Below are 11,916 nucleotides of genomic sequence, written 5' to 3'. Positions count from 1 at the left end.
ACCTAGATTCAAAGTCTCAATCAGATTGGTTGGAACGAACTAAATTAGGGTTTTTAGAAGGCCGCATGAATTGATTGAAGAAGATGAAGATGACACACGATGGTAAAGATAGGTATAGATATTCACGTATACAACCTGCTTACCACGTATATGATCTTAAACAGATCTATGTGTGGTTGTTTCTTGACAGCCTATGCATGTATACGTGATTAAATTCTTGACTGAGTCGCATACAATTAATGTGTCGTATGTTCTATGTGCCTATATAAGATATTAGCTCTATGAGATATTACGTATAAGACATTAATTCTATGTGATGATATATATATAAAAGGTTGTATACGACATTAATTAATGATGAAGATAAAGATAAAAAAACGTACAAGATGATAAATTAAGTTCTATACGCAGTTGATGCAACTATTTGCAGTTCATTAATTGGTCACTGTTGGCCACGTTTGAAGCATTTTGACATGGGACACGGATTTTAACATGGATTTCAAGCTGCTGAACGAGTTATCATGCATGAACGAATCTAACCTAAGTCATTATAAGTTTATATGAACTTATTAATGAGATAGGACTTATTTATGGATATGTTTATTTGAGAAGATAAGTAAAGAATGAGAGATAACTGAAACCAAAGACATGCAATTGTGGGCTATTTTTCAGAGTTTTTGCAGAGAAAAGGAGGATAAAACTTATGTTTATGTTATATTTCTGAGCAAAACTCTGAAATACTCGAGATTAGTTGGTGATCAAAGTGTTATTCTGCTTAGTTGAGATTAACAGTTGACAGTGTTTATACATTCAGAATTCTCGAGTAATGAAGATCATAGTGTTTTTAGTTATGATTTACACCATTCAATAAGATGATCTTCAGTATATAGCGGTTGTGGAAACTTTTGTCAAAGTGTTAGAGCAATGAAGCTAGCTACTTGTTGTTGAGTATTTGAAGATTGAACCTATTTATATTCCAAATATGTAGAGATGATAATTAGTCAATTTCTCTGGATCAGTTGCGAGATTAAGATCTTTATATAGTTTGGCAGTTTGTATAATAGATTGGGAGACCTGATAGGAAAGACTTCGGGTGATTGGTAGAGTTGTGAAAGTACGAGACAAAGTGATACACTGCTAGTTGAGACAGGGTTTATGGTACTACATTTTTGTGATTTGAACTGTAGAGTTTCTTATCTTTGTGGGAGCTGATTGATTTGATGTTGATTGTTGGAAATTCAACTTCTCTATCATATGTCGGTAAAGCAAGACGTGATTAATTTCTCGGGCAATGATCCAAGGGTGGAAGATTGCAATGCTTAATTTGGAGGTGGTTACCGTTGAAGGGGAGAACTACAATGAGATGTGTTGGGTTAGTTAAGATACAGAGATTTTGCAATTTGAAGATCAGAGTGCAGTGCCAGAAGATCGAGTCTGAACACAGAATACCTGATTGTATGAGACATTGCGTATGAGACATTATGTAACACCCGCCATTTTGACCGGTCAACGCTAGCAAACTTATAAAATAAAAATTAATCAAATTTAAGTAAATAAACTCTTGCAATGAAAAGGTAGGCATGTGAATAGTCATTAGGAGAGTAATTTAAAAATATGTAATATTGTGTCAATGAAATATTTGAACAATACTCGAGATAAAAGTCTTAACTAAACGAATCAAATATCAGGAGAAACCGGAACTAGTTGCGAGAGTGCAAGAGGGGAACAAAACCCTTCCCCACCTCTCATTTCTCTCTTATCTCTTTCTCTTACACACACACACACACTCTCCTTTTTCTCTCAATCTCAAGAACACACTAATCTTTTCTTCTATAAATTTTTGATCTAAGGCTCTAGTATACATCAAAGTGTTAGAAAATTATTATATATCATTTCCTTATCTTCAAACTTCAAGTAATTTGGGTTAAATCAAGTGTTCATCCACTTTAAGGCTTCAAAAACTGAATTTGAGCTTCCGGTCGAATTGGTAAGTGTTTCTTAGCTCAAAATGTTCCTCTTACATTGTAGAATACTTCCTTGTTATACATCTAAACGATTTGTGGTCGAATCGAGTGTAAAATGGTTGTTTTTGGTCAAAAACGGATTTCAAATCAAGGCTTGATAAATCGGAAGTGGGTTTGTGAATTGGTATGGTTTTATGGGGTGAATATACTTGAATTTGGTTGTGTTAGAGTTTGGTAACCGGATTTGGCTTCTAAGGTTGTCGATTTTTAGGTCAAAACCCGTTTTTCTTATTCTTTGAAATCTGCAGACGCTCTTGATGAACTGACGGATGATCCGTGTTAATCAGACCATCCGCCGGATCATCCGCTACATCGTCCGTAAATCCTTTGTCCTCCCTTAGCATTTTCGTTTGGTTATCGGTTGACGTTATGTGATCCAAAACTTGTTTATTAGTCTTATATCATCATTTTAAGGTCAACAAAATTGATTAAACACATTTTTAAACACTTTGATTTTCAAATCATATTAAGTCATTGAACCGTGTTTAACCATAACTCTTTATTGGTCGTTGAAACATTCTCAAATCATTTCCAAAACATTTTTGAGGAAATCGTGGTATAGTATAACTAGTATTGACCATGGCTTATATTGTGACATATATTGCTAGGTTGTGGACATTAGACGATCATTGGACATTCGTAGCTTGATATTACCTTGTTGTTGCCGAATCAAGGTGAGTTTCATAGCTCCCTACTCAATTGAGATTCGGGCTGAAAAGTATACACATACATGCTTGTTTGATTGTTTCGTTAATTTGATTGACGACTTATTGTTTGATTAAATGATGGATAGTTTTGATTGATTGTTTGATTGATGGATAGCTTTGATTGATTGTTTGATTGATGGATATTCTTAATTGATTGTTTGATTGATGGATGGTCTTGATTGATTGAATAATGGATTGATTGACACGTTTGGTTGATTACGCATATGATTGTGATATTGTGATTATTTAGGATAGATGTACATACATGGAAGTCGGTTATACCTTCAAAAGGTTTGACATGTGGTGGGAAGGCTGCGGGTGACCCTATATATAAGCATCGAGAACTCGTTGAAAGTAGAATCCTCCTAAGTGTATGTACGTATAGCTTTGGTTGGTTGATGATTGATGGATTTGTGATTGAGGTAACACGCATTGTTGGTTATGGACGAGATGTACGTATCCCCACGCTAATGGGAAAAGTGAGCGGGAACGTTCGCACCCTCTTGTATGGGAAACGTGTGCGAGGCCGTTCTCTCCCGGGGAACGTAAACACGCATACGTATTAATATGGTTATTGATGAGACGCAAGTGCCCCCAAGCTAATGGGAAACGTGAGCGAGAACGTACGCACCCCTTTGTATGGGAAACGTGTGCGAGGTTGTTCGCTCCCCGGGGGACTTGTACATTTTGATGATGTATCAGAGACACACAATATACACTAATGCATTCCTTGATCATGTCCCATACATACATACTTTATGCATTCCTTATTGCTATGCATACTCTTTGACGTTGATATTACTCATGCATAAGTGTGACACACATCACTCATTCTTGTTGATACATTATTGGCTTGTTATATGATGAGGTTTACTTTCAGTTACCTATCTTGGTTGATGTTGAGCCTTGTAAAGGCTACTTGTAAGCCTTTACTTACCTTACTTATCGTGATATTTGTCGATGGTTACGTCTGAACCATTACTACAAATTCACCAACCTAGTGTTGACTTTGTTTAGTGCACTCTTCAGGTATTCGTGTGAAGTTGGAGACTTGATGGCTACTTGTTATTGCTAGATACTTACGTTGGACTCGGGCTTCGAATTTTGTGGCTCAAGGATTCATGCGCCCATTGCTTTACTTTATGCTTAGGATCGATAGCCATCTTTTGATTGCGCATTTTGTACTTTATATTGAGGTTGGATTCACCGGATCCCTTTTCTTCATTTAGATTTATTCTATGATAATTCCATGCATACGCTATATCTTTTCGGTAATATTTCGAGCCTAGTTCGGGGTGTTACAGAATGGTAGTTCATGCAAATTGTAGAGAATTAGGCGGTTTGACCTAGACTACGGCTTAAGTTAAAACTCTTCATATAGCATGCATGGTTAGGAATCTTGTGTACAACTTGAATTATATGAACCCTGAAAGGTTTGCATTGTGAGTTCGTAGACGAGACCATTTATGTGACAACATGAGTACGATTGGACAATGTGTTGTTTTGTGATGCGTACTAGATGAACAATGTGTGATTTTTTGACAAGTACAATGTGATGAATGTATGATGAGCACAATGTGATTAATGTGTATATTGATTTGAGCTTGATTGTGGTTGAGAGTATTTTTTGTCATGGCTTGGTAATAGTTTGATGATTTAGGGAAAAGTGAAGTTATGACATTAACTTAGTATAATATTGTGGCAACCCTAAAAGAGCCTGATCAACTATTTTATGGTCACCCGGTATTATAACAAGTTAATGACATCATGGATTGCACGCGCTTGGTTTAGGGTATAATAAGGAACCGACATGCTTTATGGAAGTTGATTGGGTGGAGGGATAGCCGCTGGTACACCCTGTATACAAACCCGATCAATAACTAGAAAACATGTCGAATTCGGATTATACTTTGAACCATTCGTGTTAGTTACTCAGATTGTATCATGTGGTAAATATAAGTACTTGATTTGATAGTGGACAATTGTTGTGAACTTGACATGAGAACCTTGGTATATTGTCTTTAGTGTAGTGATATGAGACATTCATGATATGTTGGTATGATAGCATGATATATGACAGTTACTTGGGGACATTTATACGTTAGCCTTAATGGAAAGACATTAAATATGTGTAGTGTGTTGGCATGAAAGTACCAACTACTAGTGTGGCTAACATGAGAACAATTGTGAAGTTAATTTCCGGGTCATAAACTCTAGGGCTATTACTATGGTGAGAGATTTGATGATGGAATGACATGTTGTTTTGTATGATTGAGTAACATATATGTTATGTATGTGTGATGCGTATGTATGTATGGCCCGTAGTGGTCATGTTGATGTTTTAAATGTTTTAGGTGCAAGTTGAATCGCTTAGTTGCTGAGGAATTTAGTGTTGATTTGCCTAGACATCCATGATTTGGACTAAGGTTGACATTATGGTGAACAATGAGGACGTTTTGTTTAATAGTATGTGAACTTGAAAATACATGAGACCGTGTTTAACTAGGTTTTTTGTAGGATATAAGATATTTGGTGATGCATGCGTAAAATGTATTAGTCGGTGGACGATTATATATGAATGAATTTAACATGCTAGTTTTATTGCATGATTGTGGGAAAACTATATCATTATACTTGGTTTTTTTATGCATGATATAACGGAAATAGGTAATGCATGTGTAGGTGTGTTCATTGACGAGCACTCTTATGAAAGGATTGGTGTACTAGTTTTATAGTTTGGCACGTATAAATTATGTTGTTGGGCTAAATTGTATACATGAGATAAGCGAATACGGTGATGCATGTATAAATATTTAATCAATGGATGATTAGATGAATAAGAACGGTAGAAATGTTTAATAATTTGGGTATGCCCAAAACTTTATTTCCTAGCTTAGTTATAAGAACGAATTGATAACCGATAAAAATCATGCATAGTTGTATTTAACGTATGAGAAACCGTAAGTATAACTTGGTTTGCGGGATTAGTTGATAGAACATTCAAAAATCTTACCCCCTACTTGATTATGTGGATGAATTGTTAGAATATACGCTAGAACATGTATGGTTGCCATGATGTTCTAATTGATGAATATGCTTGAATTTTAGTTGCCTAACTAATTTGGTGAGATAAATCATTAGGACTTGGTAATACATACGTAAAGGTTATTGAAATCTTGGGCAAATGTGTGTATAGGTTGCCATGCTAGCCTAGTTATTTGAATATCTCAAAATCTTGTTGCCTAACTTGCTTATTGAATACATGATTAGGAATTCAAGATGCATGCGCAAGTATAAATGGTCACGTAGGCAATTGTATGTATAATTGGTATGACGATTAAAAATTACTTGGCTAGGTTATCCTCCCTTGTTTAGTTTAGAACTTAGTCAATAGCGTGAAGATTTCAAGTATGGTTGTATAATGGTTATGAGAACCCCATTGTATTATACGCCTCTAAGATTGAACTTTAGGAAAATGCCTGAGTTAACTAAAATGGGTTGATTAGAATAAACGAATAACAGTGGAGTTAACTGCGAAGTCAATATCGATGGCTACAACGGGACGTATTGATTTCATTTCGAGCTATTATACAACTATAAACTTTATTGAGTAAGGAGAAACAACATGGGTTAGGCTAACCATAAATTTGAACAAATAAATTTAAATCTAAAAGTCTAAAGTTTCGCAAACACGAACATCACAAGAATGGAGTTGAGGTGTAAACGGTTTTGGGTGGTATATATACACGTACACGATTGGTAAAAGTTGATCTAACTGAACGTCTAACTTAACTTGGAATCGAGGGTTCATAAGCATTGGAATGATGAGCCAGTTAAGTGCCATAGTGCGAGTCACACGTAAGATGTAAGAAGCTCGAGTGCTTATAGTATGCGATTCTCAAATCTTCTCGACCTTAAACGGATCACTAGATCATTGTCTATCACACGAATGAGGTGCCGTCAAGATTGGATGTCGTGGATCCTCCAATTGTTAGACAGATAGCCAGAAGTGGGAGCAAACATGTGATTTCAGCGAATGAGCTGCCGCCCAATGGGTGAAACACGTCACGAGTGCGCTGACTATAAGTCAAATCGTCATAATAAGTTTTACCTGTTTACAACTAATTGCACTTAATGTTAACCGCGATATACATAATAATAACAAATAAACTACTGGAAGTTGGCAATAAACCCATTTGAGAAAATAGAACTATAACCCGGAGATCAATGAGTCATGGCAAAAGATTCTAAAACTTGGTATGAAGGATGCGTACGGTGTCACCCGGCTTTAAATAATCTAACGAGTTATAAACTATAACAACTTGTTACATGATACGGCTCCTATAATCGTATAAATTTTGCTAATATAATAGTAAGATGTTTCGAGACATATGTAAGGAAATTTAAATGAAAAAGACCAACGAACTCTTGGTGAATGTCTATAGTGATTTTTAAAACCAAATTGTGTAACGTATTGTAACTTATGAAAAGATTTTTATTAATTACACTCTATTCCGAAAGCTTGAGGATTCTCGATTTTATATGAGAATCGATTTTAACTTATAGAGTTTGCAAATGTTAAGTTAAGAGTGATAAGATAGAACGGTTAAACAATCCCCGTTTGAACAAAACAACATGATCACAATTAAGAACGAACAAAAACCTAAAAACTAGTGAATACTAACAAGAGAAGACATAAACATTTGAGTCATACAAGTTGGATTAGTAAAGTAACTTCGGAAGTGAAAGAGAATTCTTTAACTGGGGAATTCCCCAAGGAGTCAATTAAGATATTGGTCTGAGGAGGTTCTCTTCTAACTGGGGAATCAACCATGGCGTACGTGAGGAGAAATGATTTGGAGTGAACGACATGTGAGTGAAATCTTTGACTCACACGTGATAGTGAAAGGAGCACATACTACAATGATTAGGCGATCTTTAGATGTTGCAAAGAGTACCTGTTGTATACATTAATGGTGTGGTGGAAACTTAGGACGGGTTCTCGTCCTGATGCTTGATACCTCCGTACGATTGGTGTTCCGTGGCGATTTGTAAGTTTGGTGATCATTGTGGAGAACACATTGAGAAGAGTACAACCTCACAGAGAGTGAGAATATATCGTTGTAATTTCGAGGACGAAATTCTTTTAACCGGGGAATGATGTAACACCCGCCATTTTGACTGGTCAACGCTAGCAAACTGATAAAATAGAAATTAGTCAAATTTAAGTAAATAAAATCTTGTAATGAAAAGGTAGGCATGTGAATAGTCATTAAGCATAAATTAAAAATATGTAATATTGTGTCAATGAAATATTTGAACAATACTCGAGTTAAAAGTCTTAACTAAACGAATCAAATATCGGGAGAAACTGGAACTAGTCGCGAGAGTGTAAGAGGGGAACAAAACCCCTCCCCACCTCTCATTTCTCTTTTATCTCTTTCTCTTACACACACACACACACTCCCTTTTCCCTTCAATCTCAAGAACACACACACACAAAAGTCACACTAATCTTTCAAACTGTTAGAAAATTGTTATATATCATTTCCTTATCTTCAAACTTCAAGTAATTTGGGTTAAATCAAGTGTTCATTCACTTTAAGGCTTCAAAACCCGAATTTGAGCTTCCGGTCGAATTGGTAAGTGTTTCTAAGCTCAAAATGTTTCTCTTACATTGTAGAATACTTCCTTGTATACATCTAAACGATTTGTGGTCGAATCGAGTGTAAAATGGTTGTTTTTGGTCAAAAACGGTTTCAAATCAAGGATTGATAAATCGAAAGTGGGTTTGTGAATTGGTATGTTTTTATGGGGTGAATATACATGAATTTGGTTTTGTTAGAGTTTGGTAACTGGATTTGGCTTCTAAGGTTGTTGATTTTTAGGTCAAAACCCGTTTTTCTTATTCTTTGAAATCTGTGGACGCTCTTGATGAACTGACGGATGATCCGTGTTCATCCGACCATCCATTAGATCATCCGCCAGATCATCCGTTACATCGTCCACAAATCCTCTGTCCTCCCTTAGCATTTTTGTTCGGTTATCGGTCGACGTTCTATGATCCAAAGCTTGTTTATCATCATTTTAACGTCAACAAAATTGATTAAACACATTTCTGAACACTTTGATTTTCAAATCAAATTTAAGTACTAATTAAATCATTGAAACGTGTTTAACCAAAACTCTTTATTGGTCGTTTAAACATTCTCGAATCATTTCCAAAACACCTTTAAGGAAATCGTGGTATAGTATAACTAGTATTGACCATGGCTTGTATTGTGACATATATTGCTAGGTTGTGGACATTAGACGATCATTGGACATTCATAGCTTGATGTTAACTTGTTGTTGCAGAATCAAGGTGAGTTCCATAGCTCCATACTCAATTGAGATTCGGGCTGAAAAGTGTACACATACGTGCTTGTTTGTTTGTTTGGTTAATTTGATTGACGACTTATTGCTTGATTAAATGATGGATAGTTTTGATTGATTGTTTGATTGATAGATAGCTTTGATTGATTGTTTGATTGATGGATAGTCTTGATTGATTGATTGATTGATTGATGGATGGTCTTGATTGATTGAATAATGGATTGATTGACACGTTTGGTTGATTACGCATATGATTGTGATATTGTGATTATTTAGGATAGATGTACATATATGGAAGTCGGTTATATCTTCAAAGGGTTTGAGATGTGGTGGGAAGTCTGCGGGTGACCCTATATATAAGCATCAAAAACTCGTTGAAAGTAGAATTCTCCTAAGTGTATGTACATATAGCTTTGGTTGGTTGATGATAGATGGATTTGTGATTGAGGTAACACGCATTGTTGGTTATGGACGAGATGTACATATCCCCACGCTAATGGGAAAAGTGAGGGGGAATGTTCGCACCCCTCTTGTATGGGAAACGTATGCGAGGTCGTTCGCTACCCGGGGAACATAAACACGCATACGTATTGATATGGTTATTGATGACACGCAAGTGCCCCTAAGCTAATGGGAAACGTGAGCGGGAATGTTCGCACCCCTCTTGTATGGGAAACGTGTGCGAGGTCGTTCGCTCCCCGGGGAACGTAAATACACATACGTATTGATATGGTTATTGATGAGACGCAAGTGACCCCAAGCTAATGGGAAACGTGAGCGAGAAGGTACGCACCCCTTTTGTATGGGAAACGTGTGCGAGGTCGTTTACTCCCCGAGGGACTTGTACATTTTGATGATGATTGAGAGACACACAATATACACTCATGCATTGCTTGATGATGTCCCATACATACATACTTTATGCATTCCTTATTGCTATGCATACTCTTTGACGTTGATATTACTCATGCATAAGTGTGACACGTATCACTCATTCTTGTTGATACATTATTGGCTTGTTATGTGATGAGGTTTACTTTCAGTTACCTATCTTGGTTGATGTTGAGCCTTGTAAAGGCTACTTGTAAGCCTTTACTTACCTTACTTAACGTGATATTTGTCGATGGTTACGTGTGAACTATTACTACGAACTCACCAACCTAGTGTTGACTTTGTTTAGTGTACTTTTCAGGTATTTGTGTGAAGTTGGAGACTTGATGGCTACTTGTTGTTACTGCTAGATACTTATGTTGGACTCGGGCTTGGACTTTTGTAGATCAAGGATTCATTCGCCCATTGCTTTACTTTATGCTTAGGATCGATAGTGTAACTTCCGTAAGTTTTTCCTTTAGTCTTCCATGTATACTCATTTTACGTCGAAAGTGTAAGTGAGTTATAGACCCGATTATAGACTTAGAAATGTACGTTTAAGTTCTATTAGCATAATAAGACCTTATGAAGTTCAAGAAATGCCAAGTAACTATTTATACTAGAAATGTATTACGGACGAATTAGTCATCCAAATCAAATAATCTATTTGAATTCATGAAGTAATTTGGACGAAATCAAGATTTTGTATCGTAAGAACTAAAATTCTAAAGTTCTTTACACTAGAGTATACAATGATTAAAATAATACCTTAACTTCATGTAAGTGGGAAAATATGTATAATTTCACTATAAGTATTGATATTTCATAAATTATGAAGTTTTTTTATTATATGTAAATTAATAAAATATTTACATATAATTATAATGTTCTAGATATATTAATGGAAACACATGTAATTCTATAGATTAAAAGGTGGTGAGGTAAAGACACTTGTTTTAATCTTAAGTAACTAAAACCACACCTAATGATTCCACTAACCTTATAACCACCGAAATCTTCATTTGTTTCATTTTTAAAGACTAAAAAAAAACACATACAAAAACACATACAAATTTCTATCTTTACTCACAAATCTGAATTCTATCATCTAATAATAATTACTATCAATATCAATATCAATTATAAGAACATAGATATACACTACTTAGAATTCATTTTCTTAAACAAACTATGTAAGTAAAAGCTCAAATGTGAATTTATAAAATTAATTTGATTTTTTTTATAAACATAAACAATGACTAAATTAATGAATTATACCATACATATATTAACCATTTAAAGCAAATAGTTGGCATTTCTAGAGCTTAGGTCTCTACATAGAACTTACGTATCGATTGTACATATTATAGGTCTCGAGCAACTTGAACGTTGAGCATCCGCATATTCTGTCTTTTGTTCACTACATACTTTCTAAAGGTGAGTTACAGCCCCCTTTCTGTTTAAACTATTTCTAAACGCGGGGTGAAAAGTATGAAACTAAAATGCTTCTCAATATAAATGCGACTTAATTAGAACTTACACTTGTATCTACATGTAACTTATAAGTTCTATGCATTTATATTCACATTGAGATGCCTTGTTATTGCTATTGAACTGTACATGCTAATAACTAGAACATTATTTCCTGTTGAGGAAATCCTGAAAGACGGTCATTTTGCTATTAACTCATTGGAGCCTAGGGTATTTATGAATAGCGCTATTGAGGGCAGGCCAGCCCTCACTTGCCGGTTGGCACGTGCATAATATCCGACCTAACCCGTGTACTAATCATACGTGGGACTTATTGTGAAATGTTGGAACGGCCAAGGCTTAGCAATTTGAGCATCTCTTTCACACTGTTAATTATTATATCTTTCATTACATAGTGAAATTGATACCTGTCCTGCTTTACTAGTAACTGCTATAGCTTACACTATAAT

This window comes from Erigeron canadensis, chromosome 6 (assembly GCF_010389155.1).
Source record: "Erigeron canadensis isolate Cc75 chromosome 6, C_canadensis_v1, whole genome shotgun sequence".
NCBI classification, from domain to species: domain Eukaryota; kingdom Viridiplantae; phylum Streptophyta; class Magnoliopsida; order Asterales; family Asteraceae; genus Erigeron; species Erigeron canadensis.
The sequence above is the reverse complement of the archived record's forward strand: the minus strand, read 5'-3'. Positions refer to the sequence as shown.